The sequence below is a fragment of the Pleurodeles waltl genome, chromosome 5 (genome assembly GCF_031143425.1).
Source record: "Pleurodeles waltl isolate 20211129_DDA chromosome 5, aPleWal1.hap1.20221129, whole genome shotgun sequence".
Classification (NCBI taxonomy): domain Eukaryota; kingdom Metazoa; phylum Chordata; class Amphibia; order Caudata; family Salamandridae; genus Pleurodeles; species Pleurodeles waltl.
This window is the reverse complement of record NC_090444.1, coordinates 1,566,714,961-1,566,740,740: the sequence shown is the minus strand read 5'-3', so window position 1 is coordinate 1,566,740,740 and position 25,780 is coordinate 1,566,714,961.

Here is a 25,780-nt window from a genome sequence, read left to right as displayed (position 1 = left end):
ATCGGGAGACTTGGGGGAACGCTGGGTGGAAGGAAATCTGTGGCTCCTCTCAGATTCCAGAACTTTCTGCCACAGAAATGTGAGGAACATGTGTTTCTTTAGCCAAATTTTGAGGTTTGCAAAGGATTCTGGGTAACAGAACCTGGTCCGAGCAACACAAGTCACCCCATCTTGGATTCCCCTTGGTCTCTAGTTTTCAGAGATGCACAGGTTTGGTAGGTTTCCCTAGGTGCCGGCTGAGCTAGAGGCCAAAATCTACAGGTAGGCACTTTGCAAAAAACAGCTCTGTTTTCTTTCAAAAAATGGGATGTTTCCACGTTGCGCTTTGGGGCGTTTCCTGTCGCGGGCGCTACGCCTACCCACACAAGTGAGGTATCATTTTTATCGGGAGACTTGGGGGAACGCTGGGTGGAAGGAAATGTGTGGCTCCTCTCAGATTCCAGAACTTTCTGCCACAGAAATGTGAGGAACATGTGTTTTTTTTGCCAAATTTTGAGGTTTGCAAAGGATTCTGGGTAACAGAACCTGGTCCGAGCCACACAAGTCACCCCATCTTGGATTCCCCTAGGTCTCTAGTTTTCAGAAATGCACAGGTTTGGTCGGTTTCCCTAGGTGCCGGCTGAGCTAGAGGCCAAAATCTACAGGTAGGCACTTTGCAAAAAACAGCTCTGTGTTCTTTCAAAAACTTGGATGTGTCCACGTTGCGTTTTGGGGCGTTTCCTGTCGCGGGCGCTAGGCCTACCCATACAAGTGAGGTATCATTTTTATCGGGAGACTTGGGGGAACGCTGGGTGGAGGGAAATTTGTGGCTCCTCTCAGATTCCAGAACTTTCCGCCACAGAAATGTGAGGAACATGTGGTTTTTTAGCCAAATTTTGAGGTTTGCAAAGGATTCTGGGTAACAGAACCTGGTCCGAGCCACACAAGTCACGCCATCTTGGATTCCCCTAGGTCTCTAGCTTTCAGAACTGCACAGGTTTCGTAGGTTTCCCTAGGTGCCCGCTGAGCTAGAGGCCAAAATCTACATGTAGGCACTTTGCAAAAAACACCTCTGTTTTCTTTCAAAAATTTGGATGTGTCAACGTTGCGCTTTGGGGCGTTTACTGTCGCGGGCGCTAGGCCTACCCACACAAGTGAGGTATCATTTTTATCGGGAGACTTGGGGGAACGCTGGGTGGAAGGAAATTTGAGGCTCCTCTCAGATTCCAGAACTTTCTGCCACAGAAATGTGAGGAACATGTGTTTTTTTAGCCAGATTTTGAGGTTTGCAAAGGATTCTGGGTAACAGAACCTGGTCTGAGCCACACAAGTCTCCCCATCTTGGATTCCCCTAGGTCTCTAGTTTTCAGAAATGCACAGGTTTGGTAGGTTTCCCTAGGTAGCAGCTGAGCTAGAGGCCAAAATCTACAGGTAGGCACTTTGCAAAAAACAGCTGTTTTCTTTCAAAAATTTGGATGTCCCCACGTTGCGCTTTGGGGCATTTCCTGTCGCGGGCGCTATGCCTACCCACACAAGTGAGGTATCATTTTTATCGGGAGACTTGGGGGAACGCTGGGTGGAAGGAAATGTGTGGCTCCTCTCAGATTCCAGAACTTTCTGCCACAGAAATGTGAGGAACATTTGTTTTTTTTAGCCAAATTTTGAGGTTTGCAAAGGATTCTGGGTAACAGAACCTGGTCCGAGCCACACAAGTCACCCCATCTTGGATTCCCCTAGGTCTCTAGTTTTCAGAAATGCACAGGTTTGGTAGGTTTCCCTAGGTGCCGGCTGAGCTAGAGGCCAAAATCTACAGGTAGGCACTTTGCAAAAAACACCTCTGTTTTCTTTTAAAAAATTGGATGTGTCCACGTTGCGTTTTGGGGTGCCCACTGTCGCGGCCGCTAGTCCTACCCACAGAAGTGAGGTATCATTTTTATCGGGAGACTTGGGGCAACGCTGGGTGGAAGGAAATTTGTGGCTCCTTTCAGATTCCAGAACTTTCTGCCACAGAAATGTGAGGAACATGTGTTTTTTTAGCCAAATTTTGAGGTTTGCAAACGATTCTGGGTAACAGAACCTGGTCCGAGCCACACAAGTCACCCCATCTTGGATTCCCCTAGGTCTCTAGTTTTCAGAACTGCACAGGTTTGGTATGTTTCCCTAGGTGCCGGCTGAGCTAGAGACCAAAATTTACAGGTAGGCACTTTGCAAAAAACACCTCTGTTTTCTTTCAAAAATTTGGATGTGTCCACGTTGCACTTTGGGGCGTTTCCTGTCGCAGGTGCTAGGTCTACCCACACAAGTGAGGTATCATTTTTATCGGGAGACTTGGGGGAAGGGTGGGTGGAAGGACATTTTTGGCTCCTCTCAGATTCCAGAACTTTCTGCCACAGAAATATGAGGAACATGTGTTTTTTTAGCCAAATTTTGAGGTTTGCAAAGGATTCTGGGTAACAAAACCTGGTCCTAGCCACACCAGTCACCCCATCTTGGATTCCCCTAGGTCTCTAGTTTTCAGAACCGCACTGGTTTGGTAGGTTTCCCTAGGTGCCGGCTCAGCTAGAGGCCAAAATCTACAGGTAGGCACTTTGCAAAAAAAACCTCTGATTTCATTCAAAAATTTGGATGTGTCCACATTGCGCTCTGGGGCGTTTCCTGTCGCGGGCGCTAGGCCTACCCAGACAAGTGAGGGATCATTTTTATCGGGAGACTTGGGGGAACGTTGGTTGGAAGGAGATTTGTGGCTACTCTCAGATTCCTGAACTTTCTGCCACAGAAATGTGAGGAACATGTGTTTTTTTAGCCAAATTTTGAGGTTTGCAAAGGATTCTGGGTAACAGAACCTGGTCCGAGCAACACAAGTCACCCCATCTTGGATTCCTCAGGGTCTCTAGTTTTCAGAAATGCACAGGTTTGGTAGGTTTCCCTAGGTGCCGGCTGAGCTAGAGGCCCAAATCTACAGGTAGGCACTTTGCAAAAAACAGCTCTGTTTTCTTTCAAAAAATGGGATGTGTCCATGTGGCGTTTTGGGGTGTCTTCTGTCGGGGCCGCTAGGCCTACCCACAGAAGTGAGGTATCATTTTTATCGGGAGACTTGGGGGAACGCTGGGTGGAAGGAAATTTGTGGCTCCTCTCAGATTTCAGAACTTTCTGCCACAGAAATGTGAGGAACATGTGTTTTTTTTGCCAAATGTTGAGGTTTGCAAAGGATTCTGGGTAACAGAACCTGGTCCGAGCCACACAAGTCACCCCATCTTGGATTCCCCTAGGTCTCTAGTTTTCAGAACTGCACAGGTTTGGTATGTTTCCCTAGGTGCCGGCTGAGCTAGAGACCAAAATTTACAGGTAGGCACTTTGCAAAAAACACCTCTGTTTTCTTTCAAAAATTTGGATGTGTCCACGTTGCGCTTTGGGGCGTTTCCTGTCGCGGGTGCTAGGTCTACCCACACAAGTGAGGTATCATTTTTATCGGGAGACTTGGGGGAACGGTGGGTGGAAGGAAATTTTTGGCTCCTCTCAGATTCCAGAACTTTCTGCCACAGAAATATGAGGAACATGTGTTTTTTTAGCCAAATTTTGAGGTTTGCAAAGGATTCTGGGTAACAAAACCTGGTCCTAGCCACACCAGTCACCCCATCTTGGATTCCCCTAGGTCTCTAGTTTTCAGAACCGCACTGGTTTGGTAGGTTTCCCTAGGTGCCGGCTCAGCTAGAGGCCAAAATCTACAGGTAGGCACTTTGCAAAAAAAACCTCTGTTTTCTTTCAAAAATTTAGATGTGTCCACATTGCGCTCTGGGGCGTTTCCTGTCGCGGGCGCTAGGCCTACCCAGACAAGTGAGGGATCATTTTTATCGGGAGACTTGGGGGAACGTTGGTTGGAAGGAGATTTGTGGCTACTCTCAGATTCCTGAACTTTCTGCCACAGAAATGTGAGGAACATGTGTTTTTTTAGCCAAATTTTGAGGTTTGCAAAGGATTCTGGGTAACAGAACCTGGTCCGAGCAACACAAGTCACCCCATCTTGGATTCCTCAGGGTCTCTAGTTTTCAGAAATGCACAGGTTTGGTAGGTTTCCCTAGGTGCCGGCTGAGCTAGAGGCCCAAATCTACAGGTAGGCACTTTGCAAAAAACAGCTTTGTTTTCTTTCAAAAAATGGGATGTGTCCATGTGGCGTTTTGGGGTGTCTTCTGTCGCGGCCGCTAGGCCTACCCACAGAAGTGAGGTATCATTTTTATCGGGAGACTTGGGGGAACGCTGGGTGGAAGGAAATTTGTGGCTCCTCTCAGATTTCAGAACTTTCTGCCACAGAAATGTGAGGAACATGTGTTTTTTTTGCCAAATTTTGAGGTTTGCAAAGGATTCTGGGTAACAGAACCTGGTCCGAGCCACACAAGTCACCCCATCTTGGATTCCCCTAGGTCTCTAGTTTTCAGAAATGCACAGGTTTGGTAGGTTTCCCTAGGTGCCGGCTGAGCTAGAGGCCAAAATCTATAGGTAGGCACTTTGCAAAAAACAGCTCTGTTTTCTTTCAAAAAATTGGATGTGTCCACGTTGCGTTTTGGGGTGTCCTCTGTCGCGGCCGCTAGGCCTACCCACAGAAGTGAGGTATCATTTTTATCAGGAGACTTGGGGGAACGCTGGGTGGAAAGAAATTTGTGGCTCCTCTCAGATTCCAGAACTTTCTGCCACAGAAATGTGAGGAACATGTGTTTTTTAAGCCAAATTTGAGGTTTGCAAAGGATTCTGGGTAACTGAACCTGGTCCGAGCCACACAAGTCACCCCATCTTGGATTCCCCTAGGTCTCTAGTTTTCAGAACTGCACAGGTTTGGTAGGTTTCCCTAGGTGCCGGCTGAGCTAGAGGCCAAAATCTACAGGTAGGCACTTTGCAAAAAACACCTCTGTTTTCTTTCAAAAATTTGGATGTGTCCACGTTGCGCTTTGGGGCGTTTCCTGTCGCAGGTGCTAGGCCTACCCACACAAGTGAGGTATCATGTTTATCGGGAAACTTCGGGGAACTTTGGGTGGAAGGAAATTTGTGGCTCCTCTCAGATTCCAGAACTTTCTGCCACAGAAATGTGAGGAACATGTGTTTTTTTTGCCAAATTTTAAGGTTTGCAAAGGATTCTGGGTAACAGAACCTGGTCCGAGCCACACAAGTCCCCCCATCTTGGATTACCCTAGGTCTTTAGTTTTTAGAAATGCACAGGTTTGGTAGGTTTCCCTAGGTGCCGGCTGAGCTAGAGGCCAAAATCTACAGGTAGGCACTTTGCAAAAAACACATCTGTTTTCTTTCAAAAAATTGGATGTGTCCACGTTGCGCTTTGGGGCGCCTCCTGTCGCGGGCGATAGGCCTACCCACACAAGTGAGATATCATTTTTATAGGGAGACTTGGGGGAACGCTGGGTGGAAGGACATTTGTGGCTCCTCTCAGATTCCAGAACTTTCTGCCACAGAAATGAGAGGAACATGTGTTTTTTTAGCCAAATTTTGAGGTTTGCAAAGGATTCTGGGTAACAGAACCTGGTCTGAGCCACACAAGTCACCCCATCTGGGATTACCCTAGGTCTTTAGTTTTCAGAAATGCACAGGTTTGGTAGGTTTCCCTAGGTGCCGGCTGAGCTAGAGGCCAAAATCTACAGGTAGGCACTTTGCAAAAAACACATCTGTTTTCTTTCAAAAAATTGGATATGTCCACGTTGCGCTTTGGGGCGCCTCCTGTCGCGGGCGATAGGCCTACCCACACAAGTGAGATATCATTTTTATAGGGAGACTTGGGGGAACGCTGGGTGGAAGGAAATTTGTGGCTCCTCTCAGATTCCAGAACTTTCTGCCACAGAAATGAGAGGAACATGTGTTTTTTTAGCCAAATTTTGAGGTTTGCAAAGGATTCTGGGTAACAGAACCTGGTCCGAGCCACACAAGTCACCTCATCTTGTATTCCCCTAGGTCTCTAGTTTTCAGAAATGCACAGGTTTGGTAGGTTTCCCTAGGTGCCGGCTGAGCTAGAGGCCAAAATCTACAGGTAGGCACTTTGCAAAAAACAGCTCTGTTTTCTTTTAAAAAATGGGATGTGTCCACGTTGCGTTTTGGGGTGTCCACTGTCGCGGCCGCTAGGCCTACACACAGAAGTGAGGTATCATTTTTATCGGGAGACTTGGGGCAACGCTGGGTGGAAGGAAATTTGTGGCTCCTCTCAGATTCCAGAACTTTCTGCCACAGAAATGTGAGGAACATGTGTTTTTTTTGCCAAATTTTGAGGTTTGCAAAGGATTCTGGGTAACAGAACCTGGTCCGAACCACACAAGTCACCCCATCTTGGATTCCCCTAGGTCTCTAGTTTTCAGAAATGCACAGGTTTGGTAGGTTTCCTTAGGTGCCGGCTGAGCTAGAGACCAAAATCTACAGGTAGGCACTTTGCAAAAAACAGCTCTGTTTTCTTTTAAAAAATGGGATGTGTCCACGTTGCGTTTTGGGGTGTCCACTGTCGCAGCCGCTAGGCCTACCCACAGAAGTGAGGTATCATTTTTATCGGGAGACTTGGGGCAACGCTGGGTGGAAGGAAATTTGTGGCTCCTTTCAGATTCCAGAACTTTCTGCCACAGAAATGTGAGGAACATGTGTTTTTTTAGCCTAATTTTGAGGTTTGCAAACGATTCTGGGTAACAGAACCTGGTCCGAGCCATACAAGTCACCCCATCTTGGATTCCCCTAGGTCTCTAGTTTTCAGAACTGCACAGGTTTGGTAGGTTTCCCTAGGTGCCGGCTGAGCTAGACGCCAAAATCTACAGGTAGGCACTTTTCAAAAATCAGCTCTGTTTTCTTTAAAAAAATGGGATGTGTCCATGTGGCGTTTTGGGGTGTCTTCTGTCGCGGCCGCTAGGCCTACCCACAGAAGTGAGGTATCATTTTTATCGGGAGACTTGGGGGAACGCTGGGTGGAAGGAAATTTGTGGCTCCTCTCAGATTCCAGAACTTTCTGCCACAGAAATGTGAGGAACATGTGTTTTTTTAGCCAAATTTTGAGGTTTGCAAAGGATTCTGGGTAACAGAACCTGGTCCTAGCCACTCAAGTGCCCCCATCTTGGATTCCCCTAGGTATCTATTTTTCAGAACTGCACAGGTTTGGCAGGTTTCCCTAGGTGCCGGCTGAGCTAGAGGCCAAAATCTACAGGTAGGCACATTGCAAAAAACACCTCTGTTTTCTTTCAAAAATTTGGATGTGTCTACGTTGCGCTTTGGGGCGTTTCCTGTCGCGGGCGCTAGGCCTACCCACACAAGTGAGGTATCATTTTTATCGGGAGACTTGGGGGAATGCTGGGTGGAAGGAAATTTGTGGCTCCTCTCAGATTCGAGAACTTTCTGCCACACAAATGTGAGGAACACGTGTTTTTTTCGCCAAATTTTGAGGTTTGCAAAGGATTCTGGGTAACAGAACCTGGTCCGAACCACACAAGTCACCCCATCTTGGATTACCCTAGGTCTTTAGTTTTCAGAAATGCACAGGTTTGGTAGGTTTCCCTAGGTGCCGGCTGAGCTAGAGGCCAAAATCTACAGGTAGGCACTTTGCAAAAAACACCTCTGTTTTCTTTCAAAAAATTGGATGTGTCCACGTTGCGCTTTGGGGCGCCTCCTGTCGCGGGCGATAGGCCTACCCACACAAGTGAGATATCATTTTTATAGGGAGACTTGGGGGAACGCTGGGTGGAAGGAAATTTGTGGCTCCTCTCAGATTCCAGAACTTTCTGCCACAGAAATGATAGGAACATATGTTTTTTTAGCCAAATTTTGAGGTTTGCAAAGGATTCTGGGTAACAAAACCTGGTCCGAGCCACACAAGTCACCCCATCTTGTGTTCCCCTAGGTCTCTAGTTTTCAGAAATGCACAGGTTTGGTAGGTTTCCCTAGGTGGCAGCTGAGCTAGAAGCCAAAATCTACAGGTAGGCACTTTGCAAAAAACAGCTCTATTTTCTTTCAAAAATTTGGATGTGTCCACGTTGCGCTTTGGGGCGTTTCCTGTCGCGGGTGCTAGGACTACCCACACAAGTGAGGTATCATTTTTATCGGGAGACTTGGGGAAACGTTGGGTGGAAGGAAATTTGTGGCTCCTCTCAGATTCCAGAACTTTCTGCCACAGAAATGTGAGGAACATGTGTTTCTTTAGCCAAATTTTGAGGTTTGCAAAGGATTCTGGGTAACAGAACCTGGTCCGAGCCACACAAGTCACCCCATCTTGGATTCCCCTAGGTCTCTAGTTTTCAGAAATGCACAGGTTTGGTAGGTTTCCCTAGGTGCCGGCTGAGCCAGAGGCCAAAATCTAAAGGTAGGCACTTTGCAAAAAACAGCTCTGTTTTCTTTCAAAAAATGGGATGTGTCCACGTTGCGTTTTGGGGTGTCTTCTGTCGCGGCCGCTATGCCTACCCACAGAAGTGAGGTATCATTTTTATCAGGAGACTTGGGGGAATGCTGGGTGGAAGGAAATTTGTGGCTCCTCTCAGATTCCAGAACTTTCTGCCACAGAAATGTGAGGAACATGTGTTTTTTAAGCCAAATTTGAGGTTTGCAAAGGATTCTGGGTAACTGAACCTGGTCCGAGCCACACAAGTCACCCCATCTTGGATTCCCCTAGGTCTCTAGTTTTCAGAACTGCACAGGTTTGGTAGGTTTCCCTAGGTGCCGGCTGAGCTAGAGGCCAAAATCTACAGGTAGTCACTTTGCAAAAAACACCTCTGTTTTCTTTCAAAAATTTGGATGTGTCCACGTTGCGCTTTGGGGCGTTTCCTGTCGCGGGTGCTAGGCCTACCCACACAAGTGAGGTATCATGTTTATCGGGAGACTTCGGGGAACTTTGGGTGGAAGGAAATTTGTGGCTCCTCTCAGATTCCAGAACTTTCTGCCACAGAAATGTGAGGAACATGTGTTTTTTTTGCCAAATTTTAAGGTTTGCAAAGGATTCTGGGTAACAGAACCTGGTCCGAGCCACACAAGTCACCCCATCTTGGATTACCCTAGGTCTTTAGTTTTTAGAAATGCACAGGTTTGGTAGGTTTCCCTGGTGCCGGCTGAGCTAGAGGCCAAAATCTACAGGTAGGCACTTTGCAAAAAACACATCTGTTTTCTTTCAAAAAATTGGATGTGTCCACGTTGCGCTTTGGGGCGCCTCCTGTCGCGGGCGATAGGCCTACCCACACAAGTGAGATATCATTTTTATAGGGAGACTTGGGGGAACGCTGGGTGGAAGGAAATTTGTGGCTCCTCTCAGATTCCAGAACTTTCTGCCACAGAAATGAGAGGAACATGTGTTTTTTTAGCCAAATTTTGAGGTTTGCAAAGGATTCGGGGTAACAGAACCTGGTCCGAGCCACACAAGTCACCCCATCTTGGATTACCCTAGGTCTTTAGTTTTCAGAAATGCACAGGTTTGGTAGGTTTCCCTAGGTGCCGGCTGAGCTAGAGGCCAAAATCTACAGGTAGGCACTTTGCAAAAAACACATCTGTTTTCTTTAAAAAAATTGGATGTGTCCACGTTGCGCTTTGGGGCGCCTCCTGTCGCGGGCGATAGGCCTACCCACACAAGTGAGATATCATTTTTATAGGGAGACTTGGGGGAACGCTGGGTGGAAGGAAATTTGTGGCTCCTCTCAGATTCCAGAACTTTCTGCCACAGAAATTAGAGGAACATGTGTTTTTTTAGCCAAATTTTGAGGTTTGCAAAGGATTCTAGGTAACAGAACCTGGTCTGAGAAACACAAGTCACCTCATCTTGTATTCCCCTAGGTCTCTAGTTTTCAGAAATGTACAGGTTTGGTAGGTTTCCCTAGGTGCCGGCTGAGCTAGAGGCCAAAATCTACAGGTAGGCACTTTGCAAAAAACAGCTCTGTTTTCTTTTAAAAAATGGGATGTGTCCACGTTGCGTTTTGGGGTGTCCACTGTCGCGGCCGCTAGGCCTACCCACAGAAGTGAGGTATCATTTTTATCGGGAGACTTGGGGGAACGCTGGGTGGAAGGAAATTTGTGGCTCCTCTCAGATTCCAGAACTTTCTGCTACAGAAATGTGAGGAACATGTGTTTTTTTAGCCAAATTTTGAGGTTTGCAAACGATTCTGGGTAACAGAACCTGGTCCGAGCCACACAAGTCACCCCATCTTGGATTCCCCTAGGTCTCTAGTTTTCAGAAATGCACAGGTTTGGTAGGTTTCCCTAGGTGCCGGCTGAGCTAGAGGCCAAAATCTACAGGTAGGCACTTTGCAAAAAACAGCTCTGTTTTCTTTTAAAAAATGGGATGTGTCCACGTTGCGTTTTGGGGTGTCCATTGTCGCGGCTGCTAGGCCTACCCACAGAAGTGAGGTATCATTTTTATCGGGAGACTTGGGGCAACGCTGGGTGGAAGGAAATTTGTGGCTCCTCTCAGATTCCAGAACTTTCTGCCACAGAAATGTGAGGAACATGTGTTTTTTTAGCCAAATTTTGAGGTTTGCAAACAATTCTGGGTAACAGAACCTGGTCTGAGCCACACAAGTCACCCCATCTTGGATTCCCCTAGGTCTCTAGTTTTCAGAACTGCACAGGTTTGGTAGGTTTCCCTAGGTGCCGGCTGAGCTACAGACCAAAATCTACAGGTAGGCACTTTGCAAAAAACACCTCTGTTTTCTTTCAAAAATTTGGATGTGTCCACGTTGCGCTTTGGGGCGTTTCCTGTCGCGGGTGCTAGGCCTACCCACACAAGTGAGGTATCATTTTTATCGGGAGACTTGGGGGAACGCTGGGTGGAAGGACATTTTTGGTTACTCTCAGATTCCTGAACTTTCTGCCAAAGAAATGTGAGGAACATGTGTTTTTTTAGCCAAATTTTGAGGTTTGCAAACGATTCTGGGTAACAGAACCTGGTCCGAGCCATACAAGTCACCCCATCTTGGATTCCCCTAGGTCTCTAGTTTTCAGAACTGCACAGGTTTGGTAGGTTTCCCTAGGTGCCGGCTGAGCTAGAGGCCAAAATCTACAGGTAGGCACTTTGCAAAAAACAGCTCTGTTTTCTTTCAAAAAATGGGATGTGTCCATGTGGCGTTTTGGGGTGTCTTCTGTCGCGGCCGCTAGGCCTACCCACAGAAGTGAGGTATCATTTTTATCGGGAGACTTGGGGGAACGCTGGGTGGAAGGAAATTTGTGGCTCCTCTCAGATTTCAGAACTTTCTGCCACAGAAATGAGAGGAACATATGTTTTTTTAGCCAAATTTTGAGGTTTGCAAAGGATTCTGGGTAACAGAACCTGGTCCGAGCCACACAAGTCACCCCATCTTGTATTCCCCTAGGTCTCTAGTTTTCAGAAATGCACAGGTTTGGTAGGTTTCCCTAGGTGGCAGCTGAGCTAGAAGCCAAAATCTACAGGTAGGCACTTTGCAAAAAACAGCTCTATTTTCTTTCAAAAATTTGGATGTGTCCACGTTGCGCTTTGGGGCGTTTCCTGTCGCGGGTGCTAGGACTACCCACACAAGTGAGGTATCATTTTTATCGGGAGACTTGGGGGAACGTTGGGTGGAAGGAAATTTGTGGCTCCTCTCAGATTCCAGAACTTTCTGCCACAGAAATGTGAGGAACATGTGTCTCTTTAGCCAAATTTTGAGGTTTGCAAAGGATTCTGGGTAACAGAACCTGGTCCGAGCCACACAAGTCACCCCATCTTGGATTCCCCTAGGTCTCTAGTTTTCAGAAATGCACAGGTTTGGTAGGTTTCCCTAGGTGCCGGCTGAGCTAGAGGCCAAAATCTAAAGGTAGGCACTTTGCAAAAAACAGCTCTGTTTTCTTTCAAAAAATGGGATGTGTCCACGTTGCGTTTTGGGGTGTCTTCTGTCGCGGGCGCTAGGCCTACCCACAGAAGTGAGGTATCATTTTTATCAGGAGACTTGGGGGAACGCTGGGTGGAAGGAAATTAGTGGCTCCTCTCAGATTCCAGAACTTTCTGCCACAGAAATGTGAGGAACATGTGTTTTTTAAGCCAAATTTGAGGTTTGCAAAGGATTCTGGGTAACAGAACCTGGTCCGAGCCACACAAGTCACCCCATCTTGGATTCCCCTAGGTCTCTAGTTTTCAGAACTGCACAGGTTTGGTAGGTTTCCCTAGGTGCCGGCTGAGCTAGAGGCCAAAATCTACAGGTAGGCACTTTGCAAAAAACTCATCTGTTTTCTTTAAAAAAATTGGATGTGTCCACGTTGCGCTTTGGGGCGCCTCCTGTCGCGGGCGATAGGCCTACCCACACAAGTGAGATATCATTTTTATAGGGAGACTTGGGGGAACGCTGGGTGGAAGGAAATTTGTGGCTCCTCTCAGATTCCAGAACTTTCTGCCACAGAAATGAGAGGAACATGTGTTTTTTTAGCCAAATTTTGAGGTTTGCAAAGGATTCGGGGTAACAGAACCTGGTCCGAGCCACACAAGTCACCCCATCTTGGATTACCATAGGTCTTTAGTTTTCAGAAATGCACAGGTTTGGTAGGTTTCCCTTGGTGCCGGCTGAGCTAGAGGCCAAAATCTACAGGTAGGCACTTTGCAAAAAACTCATCTGTTTTCTTTAAAAAAATTGGATGTGTCCACGTTGCGCTTTGGGGCGCCTCCTGTCGCGGGCGATAGGCCTACCCACACAAGTGAGATATCATTTTTATAGGGAGACTTGGGGGAACGCTGGGTGGAAGGAAATTTGTGGCTCCTCTCAGATTCCAGAACTTTCTGCCACAGAAATGAGAGGAACATGTGTTTTTTTAGCCAAATTTTGAGGTTTGCAAAGGATTCTAGGTAACAGAACCTGGTCTGAGCCACACAAGTCACCTCATCTTGTATTCCCCTAGGTCTCTAGTTTTCAGAAATGCACAGGTTTGGTAGGTTTCCCTAGGTGCCGGCTGAGCTAGAGGCCAAAATCTACAGGTAGGCACTTTGCAAAAAACAGCTCTGTTTTCTTTTAAAAAATGGGATGTGTCCACGTTGCGTTTTGGGGTGTCCACTGTCGCGGCCGCTAGGCCTACCCACAGAAGTGAGGTATCATTTTTATCGGGAGACTTGGGGGAACGCTGGGTGGAAGGAAATTTGTGGCTCCTCTCAGATTCCAGAACTTTCTGCTACAGAAATGTGAGGAACATGTGTTTTTTTAGCCAAATTTTGAGGTTTGCAAACGATTCTGGGTAACAGAACCTGGTCCGAGCCACACAAGTCACCCCATCTTGGATTCCCCTAGGTCTCTAGTTTTCAGAAATGCACAGGTTTGGTAGGTTTCCCTAGGTGCCGGCTGAGCTAGAGGCCAAAATCTACAGGTAGGCACTTTGCAAAAAACAGCTCTGTTTTCTTTTTAAAAATGGGATGTGTCCACGTTGCGTTTTGGGGTGTCCATTGTCGCGGCCGCTAGGCCTACCCACAGAAGTGAGGTATCATTTTTATCGGGAGTCTTGGGGCAACGCTGGGTGGAAGGAAATTTGTGGCTCCTCTCAGATTCCAGAACTTTCTGCCACAGAAATGTGAGGAACATGTGTTTTTTTAGCCAAATTTTGAGGTTTGCAAACAATTCTGGGTAACAGAACCTGGTCTGAGCCACACAAGTCACCCCATCTTGGATTCCCCTAGGTCTCTAGTTTTCAGAAATGCACAGGTTTGGTAGGTTTCCCTAGGTGCCGGCTGAGCTAGAGGCCAAAATCTAAAGGTAGGCACTTTGCAAAAAACTGCTCTGTTTTCTTTCAAAAAATGGGATGCGTCCACGTTGCGTTTTGGGGTGTCTTCTGTCGCGGCCGCTAGGCCTACCCACAGAAGTGAGGTATCATTTTTATCGGGAGACTTGGGGGAACGCTGGGTGGAAAGAAATTTGTGGCTCCTCTCAGATTCCAGAACTTTCTGCCACAGAAATGTGAGGAACATGTGTTTTTTAAGCCAAATTTGAGGTTTGCAAAGGATTCTGGGTAACTGAACCTGGTCCGAGCCACACAAGTCACCCCATCTTGGATTCTCCTAGGTCTCTAGTTTTCAGAACTGCACAGGTTTGGTAGGTTTCCCTAGGTGTCGGCTGAGCTAGAGGCCAAAATCTACAGGTAGGCACTTTGCAAAAAACACCTCTGTTTTCTTTCAAAAATTTGGATGTGTCCACGTTGCGCTTTGGGGCGTTTCCTGTCGCGGGTGCTAGGCCTACCCACACAAGTGAGGTATCATGTTTATCGGGAGACTTCGGGGAACTTTGGGTGGAAGGAAATTTGTGGCTCCTCTCAGATTCCAGAACTTTCTGCCACAGAAATGTGAGGAACATGTGTTTTTTTTGCCAAATTTTAAGGTTTGCAAAGGATTCTGGGTAACAGAACCTGGTCCGAGCCACACAAGTCACCCCATCTTGGATTACCCTAGGTCTTTAGTTTTCAGAAATGCACAGGTTTGGTAGGTTTCCCTAGGTGCCGGCTGAGCTAGAGGCCAAAATCTACAGGTAGGCACTTTGCAAAAAACACATCTGTTTTCTTTCAAAAAATTGGATGTGTCCACGTTGCGCTTTGGGGCGCCTCCTGTCGCGGGCGATAGGCCTACCCACACAAGTGAGATATCATTTTTATAGGGAGACTTGGGGGAACGCTGGGTGGAAGGAAATTTGTTGCTCCTCTCAGATTCCAGAACTTTCTGCCACAGAAATGTGAGGAACATGTGTATTTTTAGCCAAATTTTGAGGTTTGCAAAGGATTCTGGGTAACAGAACCTGGTCCGAGCCACACAAATCACCCCATCTTGTATTCCCCTAGGTCTCTAGTTTTCAGAAATGCACAGGTTTGGTAGGTTTCCCTAGGTGGCAGCTGAGCTAGAAGCCAAAATCTACAGGTAGGCACTTTGCAAAAAACAGCTCTATTTTCTTTCAAAAATTTGGATGTGTCCACGTTGCGCTTTGGGGCGCCTCCTGTCGCGGGCGATAGGCCTACCCACACAAGTGAGGTATCATTTTTATCGGGAGACTTGGGGGAACGTTGGGTGGAAGGAAATTTGTGGCTCCTCTCAGATTCCAGAACTTTCTGCCACAGAAATGTGAGGAACATGTGTTTCTTTAGCCAAATTTTGAGGTTTGCATAGGATTCTGGGTAACTGAACCTGGTCCGAGCCACACAAGTCACCCCATCTTGGATTCCCCTAGGTCTCTAGTTTTCAGAAATGCACAGGTTTGGTAGGTTTCCCTAGGTGTCGGCTGAGCTAGAGGCCAAAATCTACAGGTAGGCACTTTGCAAAAAACAGCTCTGTTTTCTTTTAAAAAATGGGATGTGTCCACGTTGCGTTTTGGGCTGTTCACTGTCGCGGCCGCTAGGCCTACCCACAGAAGTGAGGTATCATTTTTATCGGGAGACTTGGGGCAACGCTGGGTGGAAGGAAATTTGTGGCTCCTTTCAGATTCCAGAACTTTCTGAAACAGAAATGTGAGGAACATGTGTTTTTTTAGCCAAATGTTGAGGTTTGCAAAGGATTCTGGGTAACAAAACCTGGTCCTAGCCACACCAGTCACCCCATCTTGGATTCACCTAGGTCTCTAGTTTTCAGAACCGCACTGGTTTGGTAGGTTTCCCTAGGTGCCGGCTGAGCTAGAGGCCAAAATCTACAGGTAGGCACTTTGCAAAAAACACCTCTGTTTTCTTTCAAAAATGTGGATGTGTCCACATTGCGCTTTGGGGCGTTTCCTGTCGCGGGTGCTAGGCCTACCCACACAAGTGAGGTATCATTTTTATCGGGAGACTTGGGGGAACGCTGGGTGGAACGAAATTTTTGGTTACTCTCAGATTCCTGAACTTTCTGCCACAGAAATGTGAGGAACATGTGTTTTTTTAGCCAAATTTTGAGGTTTGCAAAGGATTCTGGGTAACAGAACCTGGTCCGAGCCGTACAAGTCACCCCATCTTGGATTCCCCTAGGTCTCTAGTTTTCAGAACTGCACAGGTTTGGTAGGTTTCCTTAGGTGCCGGCTGAGCTAGAGGCCAAAATCTACAGGTATGCACTTTGCAAAAAACAGCTCTGTTTTCTTTCAAAAAATGGGAGGTGTCCATGTGGCGTTTTGGGGTGTCTTGTGTCGTGGCCGCTAGGCCTACCCACAGAAGTGAGGTATCATTTTTATCGGGAGACTTGGGGGAACGCTGGGTGGAAGGAAATTTGTTGCTCCTCTCAGATTCCAGAACTTTCTGCCACAGAAATGTGAGGAACATGTGATTTTTTAGCCAAATTTTGAGGTTTGCAAAGGATTCTGGGTAACAGAACCTGGTCCTAGCCACTCAAGTCCCCCCATCTTGGATTCCCCTAGGTATCTATTTTTCAGAACTGCACAGGTTTGGCAGGTTTCCCTAGGTGCCGTCTGAGCTAGAGGCCAAAATCTACAGGTAGGCACATTGCAAAAAACACCTCTGTTTTCTTTCAAAAATTTGGATGTGTCTTAGTTGCGCTTTGGGGCGTTTCCTGTCGCGGGCGCTAGGCCTACCCACACAAGTGAGGTATCATTTTTATCGGGAGACTTGGGGGAATGCTGGGTGGAAGGAAATTTGTGGCTCCTCTCAGATTCCAGAACTTTCTGCCACACAAATGTGAGGAACACGTGTTTTTTTCGCCAAATTTTGAGGTTTGCAAAGGATTCTGAGTAACAGAACCTGGTCCGAGCCACACAAGTCACCCCATCTTGAATTACCCTAGGTCTTTAGTTTTCAGAAATGCACAGGTTTGGTAGGTTTCCCTAGGTGCCGGCTGAGCTAGAGGCCAAAATCTACAGGTATGCACTTTGCAAAAAACACCTCTGTTGTCTTTCAAAAAATTGGATGTGTCCACGTTGCGCTTTGGGGCGCCTCCTGTCGCGGGCGATAGGCCTACCCACACAAGTGAGATATCATTTTTATAGGGAGACTTGGGGGAACGCTGGGTGGAAGGAAATTTGTGGCTCCTCTCAGATTCCAGAACTTTCTGCCACAGAAATGAGAGGAACATATGTTTTTTTAGCCACATTTTGAGGTTTGCAAAGGATTCTGGGTAACAGAACCTGGTCCGAGCCACACAAGTCACCCCATCTTGTATTCCCCTAGGTCTCTAGTTTTCAGAAATGCACAGGTTTGGTAGCTTTCCCTAGGTGGCAGCTGAGCTAGAAGCCAAAATCTACAGGTAGGCACTTTGCAAAAAACAGCTCTATTTTCTTTCAAAAATGTGGATGTGTCCACGTTGCGCTTTGGGGCGTTTCCTGTCGCGGGTGCTAGGACTACCCACACAAGTGAGGTATCATTTTTATCGGGAGACTTGGGGGAACGCTGGGTGGAAGGAAATTTGTGGCTCCTCTCAGATTCCAGAACTTTCTGCCACAGAAATGAGAGGAACATGTGTTTTTTAAGCCAAATTTGAGGTTTGCAAAGGATTCTGGGTAACTGAACCTGGTCCGAGCCACACAAGTCACCCCATCTTGGATTCCCCTAGGTCTCTAGTTTTCAGAACTGCACAGGTTTGGTAGGTTTCCCTAGGTGCCGGCTGAGCTAGAGGCCAAAATCTACAGGTAGGCACTTTGCAAAAAACACCTCTGTTTTCTTTCAAAAATTTGGATGTGTCCACGTTGCGCTTTGGGGCGTTTCCTGTAGCGGGTGCTAGGCCTACCCACACAAGTGAGGTATCATGTTTATCGGGAGACTTCGGGGAACGTTGGGTGGAAGGAAATTTGTGGCTCCTCTCAGATTCCAGAACTTTCTGCCACTGAAATGTGAGGAACATGTGTTTTTTTTGCCAAATTTTAAGGTTTGCAAAGGATTCTGGGTAACAGAACCTGGTCCGAGCCACACAAGTCACCCCATCTTGGATTACCCTAGGTCTTTAGTTTTTAGAAATGCACAGGTTTGGTAGGTTTCCCTAGGTGCCGGCTGAGCTAGAGGCCAAAATCTACAGGTAGGCACTTTGCAAAAAACACATCTGTTTTCTTTCCAAAAATTGGATGTGTCCACGTTGCGCTTTGGGGCGCCTCCTGTCACGGGCGATAGGCCTACCCACACAAGTGAGATATCATTTTTATAGGGAGACTTGGGGGAACGCTGGGTGGAAGGAAATTTGTGGCTCCTCTCAGATTCCAGAACTTTCTGCCACAGAAATGAGAGGAACATGTGTTTTTTTAGCCAAATTTTGAGGTTTGCAAAGGATTCTGGGTAACAGAACCTGGTCCGAGCCACACAAGTCACCCCATCTTGGATTACCCTAGGTCTTTAGTTTTCAGAAATGCACAGGTTTGGTAGGTTTCCCTAGGTGCCGGCTGAGCTAGAGGCCAAAATCTACAGGTAGGCACTTTGCAAAAAACACATCTGTTTTCTTTCAAAAAATTGGATGTGTCCACGTTGCGCTTTGGGGCGCCTCCTGTCGCGGGCGATAGGCCTACCCACACAAGTGAGATATCATTTTTATAGGGAGACTTGGGGGAACGCTGGGTGGAAGGAAATTTGTGGCTCCTCTCAGATTCCAGAACTTTCTGCCACAGAAATGAGAGGAACATGTGTTTTTTTAGCCACATTTTGAGGTTTGCAAAGGATTCTGGGTAACAGAACCTGGTCCGAGCCACACAAGTCACCTCATCTTGTATTCCCCTAGGTCTCTAGTTTTCAGAAATGCACAGGTTTGGTAGGTTTCCCTAGGTGCCGGCTGAGCTAGAGGCCAAATTCTACAGGTAGGCACTTAGCAAAAAACACCTCTGTTTTCTTTCAAAAAATTGGATGTGTCCACGTTGCGCTTTGGGGCGCCTCCTGTCGCGGGCGATAGGCCTACCCACACAAGTGAGATATCATTTTTATAGGGAGACTTGGGGGAACGCTGGGTGGAAGGAAATTCGTGGCTCCTCTCAGATTCCAGAACTTTCTGCCACAGAAATGAGAGGAACATATGTTTTTTTAGCCAAATTTTGAGGTTTGCAAAGGATTCTGGGTAACAGAACCTGGTCCGAGCCACACAAGTCACCCCATCTTGTATTCCCCTAGGTCTCTAGTTTTCAGAAATGCACAGGTTTGGTAGGTTTCCCTAGGTGGCAGCTGAGCTAGAAGCCAAAATCTACAGGTAGGCACTTTGCCAAAAACAGCTCTATTTTCTTTCAAAAATTTGGATGTGTCCACGTTGCGCTTTGGGGCGTTTCCTGTCGCGGGTGCTAGGACTGCCCACACAAGAGAGGTATCATTTTTATCGGGAGACTTGGGGGAACGTTGGGTGGAAGGAAATTTGTGGCTCCTCTCAGATTCCAGAACTTTCTGCCACAGAAATGTGAGGAACATGTGTTTCTTTAGGCAAATTTTGAGGTTTGCAAAGGATTCTGGGTAACAGAACCTGGTCCGAGCCACACAAGTCACCCCATCTTGGATTCCCCTAGGTCTCTAGTTTTCAGAAATGCACAGGTTTGGTAGGTTTCCCTAGGTGCCGGCTGAGCTAGAGGCCAAAATCTAAAGGTAGGCACTTTGCAAAAAACAGCTCTGTTTTCTTTCAAAAAATGGGATGTGTCCACGTTGCGTTTTGGGGTGTCTTCTGTCGCGGCCGCTAGGCCTACCCACAGAAGTGAGGTATCATTTTTATCAGGAGACTTGGGGGAACGCTGGGTGGAAGGAAATTTGTGGCTCCTCTCAGATTCCAGAACTTTCTGCCACAGAAATGTGAGGAACATGTGTTTTTTAAGCCAAATTTGAGGTTTGCAAAGGATTCTGGGTAACTGAACCTGGTCCGAGCGACACAAGTCACCCCATCTTGGATTCCCCTAGGTCTCTAGTTTTCAGAACTGCACAGGTTTGGTAGGTTTCCCTAGGTGCCGGCTGAGCTAGAGGCCAAAATCTACAGGTAGGCACTTTGCAAAAAACACCTCTGTTTTCTTTCAAAAATTTGGATGTGTCCACGTTGCGCTTTGGGGCGTTTCCTGTTGCGGGTGCTAGGCCTACCCACACAAGTGAGGTATCATGTTTATCGGGAGACTTCGGGGAACGTTGGGTGGAAGGAAATTTGTGGCTCCTCTCAGATTCCAGAACTTTCTGCCACAGAAATGTGAGGAACATGTGTTTTTTTTCCCAAATTTTAAGGTTTGCAAAGGATTCTGGGTAACAGAACCTGGTCCGAGCCACACAAGTCACCCCATCTTGGATTACCCTAGGTCTTTAGTTTTTAGAAATGCACAGGTTTGGTAGGTTTCCCTAGGTGCCGGCTGAGCTAGAGGCCAAAATCTACAGGTAGGCACTTTGCAAAAAACACATCTGTTTTCTTTCACAAAATTGGATGTGTCCACGTTGCGCTTTGGGGCGCCTCCTGTCGCGGGCGATAGGCCTACCCACACAAGTGAGATATCATTTTTATAGGGAGACTTGGGGGAACGCTGGGTGGAAGGAAATTTGTGGCTCCTCTCAGATTCCAGAACTTTCTGCCACAGAAATGAGAGGAACATGTGTTTTTTTAGCCAAATTTTGAGGTTTGCTAAGGATTCTGGGTAACAGAACCTGGTCCGAGCCACACAAGTCACCCCATCTTGGATTACCCTAGGTCTTTAGTTTTCAGAAATGCACAGGTTTGGTAAGTTTCCCTAGGTGCCGGCTGAGCTAGAGGCCAAAATCTACAGGTAGGCACTTTGCAAAAAACACATCTGTTTTCTTTCAAAAAATTGGATGTTTCCACGTTGCGCTTTGGGGCGCCTCCTGTCGCGGGCGATAGGCCTACCCACACAAGTGAGATATCATTTTTATAGGGAGACTTGGGGGAACGCTGGGTGGAAGGAAATTTGTGGCTCCTCTCAGATTCCAGAACTTTCTGCCACAGAAATGAGAGGAACATGTGTTTTTTTAGCCAAATTTTGAGGTTTGCAAAGGATTCTGGGTAACAGAACCTGGTCCGAGCCACACAAGTCACCCCATCTTGTATTCCCCTAGGTCTCTAGTTTTCAGAAATGCACAGGTTTGGTAGGTTTCCCTAGTTGGCAGCTGAGCTAGAAGCCAAAATCTACAGGTAGGCACTTTGCAAAAAAAAGCTCTGTTTTCTTTAAAAAAATGGGATGTGTCCACGTTGCATTTTGGGGTGTCTCCTGTCGCGGCCGCTAGGCCTACCCACAGAAGTGAAGTATCATTTTTATCGGGAGACTTGGGGGAACGCTGGGTGGAAGGAAATTTGTGGCTCCTCTCAGATTCCAGAACTTTCTGCCACAGAAATGTGAGGAACATGTGTTTCTTTAGCCACATTTTGAGGTTTGCAAAGGATTCTGGGTAACAGAACCTGGTCCGAGCCACACAAGTCACCCCATCTTGAATTCCCCTAGGTCTCTAGTTTTCAGAAATGCACAGGTTTGGTAGGTTTCCCTAGGTGCCGGCTGAGCTAGAGGCCAAAATCTACAGGTAGGCACTTTGCAAAAAACAGCTCTGTTTTCTTTAAAAAAATGGGATGTTTCCACGTTGCGCTTTGGGGCGTTTCCTGTCGCGGGCGCTACGCCTACCCACACAAGTGAGGTATCATTTTTATCGGGAGACTTGGGGGAACGCTGGGTGGTAGGAAATGTGTGGCTCCTCTCAGATTCCAGAACTTTCTGCCACAGAAATGTGAGGAACATGTGTTTTTTTTGCCAAATTTTGAGGTTTGCAAAGGATTCTGGGTAACAGAACCTGGTCCGAGCCACACAAGTCACCCCATCTTGGATTCCCCTAGGTCTCTAGTTCTCAGAAATGCACAGGTTTGGTAGGTTTCCCTAGGTGCCGGCTGAGCTAGAGGCCAAAATCTACAGGTAGGCACTTTGCAAAAAACAGCTCTGTTTTCTTTCAAAAACTTGGATGTGTCCACGTTGCGCTTTGGGGCGTTTCCTGTCGCGGGCGCTAGGCCTACCGATACAAGTGAGGTATCATTTTTATCGGGAGACTTGGGGGAACGCTGGGTGGAGGGAAATTTGTGGCTCCTCTCAGATTCCAGAACTTTCCGCCACAGAAATGTGAGGAACATGTGTTTTTTTAGCCAAATTTTGAGGTTTGCAAAGGATTCTGGGTAACAGAACCTGGTCCGAGCCACACAAGTCACGCCATCTTGGATTCCCCTAGGTCTCTAGCTTTCAGAACTGCACAGGTTTCGTAGGTTTCCCTAGGTGCCCGCTGAGCTAGAGGCCACAATCTACAGGTAGGCACTTTGCAAAAAACAGCTCTGTTTTCTTTTAAAAAATGGGATGTGTCCACGTTGCGTTTTGGGGTGTCCACTGTCGCGGCCGCTAGGCCTACCCACAGAAGTGAGGTATCATTTTTATCGGGAGACTTGGGGCAACGCTGGGTGGAAAGAAATTTGTGGCTCCTCTCAGATTCCAGAACTTTTTGCCACAGAAATGTGAGGAACATGTGTTTTTTTAGCCAAATTTTGAGGTTTGCAAACGATTCTGGGTAACAGAACCTGGTCCGAGCCACACAAGTCACCCCATCTTGGATTCCCCTAGGTCTCTAGTTTTCAGAACTGCACAGGTTTGGTAGGTTTCCCTAGGTGCCGGCTGAGCTAGAGACCAAAATCTACAGGTAGGCACTTTGCAAAAAAAACCTCTGTTTTCTTTCAAAAATTTGGATGTGTCCACATTGCGCTTTGGGGGGTTTCCTGTCGCGGGCGCTAGGCCTACCCAGACAAGTGAGGGATCATTTTTATCGGGAGACTTGGGGGAACGTTGGTTGGAAGGAAATTTGTGGCTACTCTCAGATTCCTGAACTTTCTGCCACAGAAATGTGAGGAACATGTGTTTTTTTAGCCAAATTTTGAGGTTTGCAAAGGATTCTGGGTAACAGAACCTGGTCCGAGCCACACAGGTCACCCCATCTTGGATTCCCCTAGCTCTCTAGTTTTCAGAAATGCACAGGTTTGGTAGGTTTCCCTAGGTGGCAGCTGAGCTAGAGGCCAAAATCTACAGGTAGGCACTTTGCAAAAAACAGCTCTGTTTTCTTTCAAAAATTTGGATGTGCCCACGTTGCGCTTTGGGGCGTTTCCTGTCGCGGGCGCTACGCCTACCCACACAAGTGAGGTATCGTTTTTATCGGGAGACTTGGGGGAACGCTGGGTGGAAGGAAATGTGTGGCTCCTCTCAGATTCCAGAACTTTCTGCCACAGAAATGTGAGGAACATGTGTTGTTTTAGCCAAATTTTGAGGTTTGCAAAGGATTCTGGGTAACAGAACCTGGTCCGAGCCAAACAAGTCACCCCATCTTGGATTTCCCTAGGTCTCTAGTTTTCAGAAATGCACAGGTTTGGTAGGTTTCCCTAGGTGCCGGCTGAGCTAGAGGCCAAAATCTACAGGTAGGCACTTTGCAAAAAACACCTCTGTTTCCTTCAAAAAATTGGATGTGTCCACGTTGCGCTTTGGGGCGCCTCCTGTCGCGGGCGATGGGCCTACCCACACAAGTGAGATATCATTTTTAGAGGGAGACTTGGGGGAACGCTGGGTGGAAGGAAATTTGTGGCTCCTCTCAGATTCCAGAACTTTCTGCCACAGAAATGAGAGGAACATGTGTTTTTTTAGCCACATTTTGAGGTTTGCAAAGGATTCTGGGTAACAGAACCTGGTCCGAGCCACACAAGTCACCTCATCTTGTATTCCCCTAGGTCTCTAGTTTTCAGAAATGCATAGGTTTGGTAGGTTTCCCTAGGTGCCGGCTGAGCTAGAGGCCAAATTCTACAGGTAGGCACTTTGCAAAAAACACCTCTGTTTTCTTTCAAAAAATTGGATGTGTCCACGTTGCGCTTTGGGGCGCCTCCTGTCGCGGGCGATAGGCCTACCCACACAAGTGAGATATCATTTTTATAGGGAGACTTGGGGGAACGCTGGGTGGAAGGAAATTTGTGGCTCCTCTCAGATTCCAGAACTTTCTGCCACAGAAATGAGAGGAACATATGTTTTTTTAGCCAAATTTTGAGGTTTGCAAAGGATTCTGGGTAACAGAACCTGGTCCGAGCCACACAAGTCACCCCATCTTGTATTCCCCTAGGTCTCTAGTTTTCATAAATGCACAGGTTTGGTAGGTTTCCCTAGGTGGCAGCTGAGCTAGAAGCCAAAATCTACAGGTAGGCACTTTGCAAAAAACAGCTCTATTTTCTTTCAAAAATTTGGATGTGTCCACGTTGCGCTTTGGGGCGTTTCCTGTCGCGGGTGCTAGGACTACCCACACAAGTGAGGTATCATTTTTATCGGGAGTCTTGGGGGAACGTTGGGTGGAAGGAAATTTGTGGCTCCTCTCAGATTCCAGAACTTTCTGCCACAGAAATGTGAGGAACATGTGTTTCTTTAGCCAAATTTTGAGGTTTGCAAAGGATTCTGGGTAACAGAACCTGGTCCGAGCCACACAAGTCACCCCATCTTGGATTCCCCTAGGTCTCTAGTTTTCAGAAATGCACAGGTTTGGTAGGTTTCCCTAGGTGCCGGCTGAGCTAGAGGCCAAAATCTAAAGGTAGGCACTTTGCAAAAAACAGCTCTGTTTTCTTTCAAAAAATGGGATGTGTCCACGTTGCGTTTTGGGGTGTCTTCTGTCGCGGCCGCTAGGCCTACCCACAGAAGTGAGGTATCATTTTTATCAGGAGACTTGGGGGAACGCTGGGTGGAAGGAAATTTGTGGCTCCTCTCAGATTCCAGAACTTTCTGCCACAGAAATGTGAGGAACATGTGTTTTTTAAGCCAAATTTGAGGTTTGCAAAGGATTCTGGGTAACTGAACCTGGTCCGAGCCACACAAGTCACCCCATCTTGGATTCCCCTAGGTCTCTAGTTTTCAGAACTGCACAGGTTTGGTAGGTTTCCCTAGGTGCCGGCTGAGCTAGAGGCCAAAATCTACAGGTAGGCACTTTGCAAAAAACACCTCTGTTTTCTTTCAAAAATTTGGATGTGTCCACGTTGCGCTTTGGGGCGTTTCCTGTCGCGGGTGCTAGGCCTACCCACACAAGTGAGGTATCATGTTTATCGGGAGACTTCGGGGAACGTTGGGTGGAAGGAAATTTGTGGCTCCTCTCAGATTCCAGAACTTTCTGCCACAGAAATGTGAGGAACATGTGTTTTTTTTGCCAAATTTTAAGGTTTGCAAAGGATTCTGGGTAACAGAACCTGGTCCGAGCCACACAAGTCACCCCATCTTGGATTACCCTAGGTCTTTAGTTTTTAGAAATGCACAGGTTTGGTAGGTTTCCCTAGGTGCCGGCTGAGCTAGAGGCCAAAATCTACAGGTAGGCACTTTGCAAAAAACACATCTGTTTTCTTTCACAAAATTGGATGTGTCCACGTTGCGCTTTGGGGCGCCTCCTGTCGCGGGCGATAGGCCTACCCACACAAGTGAGATATCATTTTTATAGGGAGACTTGGGGGAACGCTGGGTGGAAGGAAATTTGTGGCTCCTCTCAGATTCCAGAACTTTCTGCCACAGAAATGAGAGGAACATGTGTTTTTTTAGCCAAATTTTGAGGTTTGCAAAGGATTCTGGGTAACAGAACCTGGTCCGAGCCACACAAGTCACCCCATCTTGGATTACCCTAGATCTTTAGTTTTCAGAAATGCACAGGTTTGGTAGGTTTCCCTAGGTGCCGGCTGAGCTAGAGGCCAAAATCTACAGGTAGGCACTTTGCAAAAAACACATCTGTTTTCTTTCAAAAAATTGGATGTGTCCACGTTGCGCTTTGGGGCGCCTCCTGTCGCGGGCGATAGGCCTACCCACACAAGTGAGATATCATTTTTATAGGGAGACTTGGGGGAACGCTGGGTGGAAGGAAATTTGTGGCTCCTCTCAGATTCCAGAACTTTCTGCCACAGAACTGAGAGGAACATGTGTTTTTTTAGCCAAATTTTGAGGTTTGCAAAGGATTC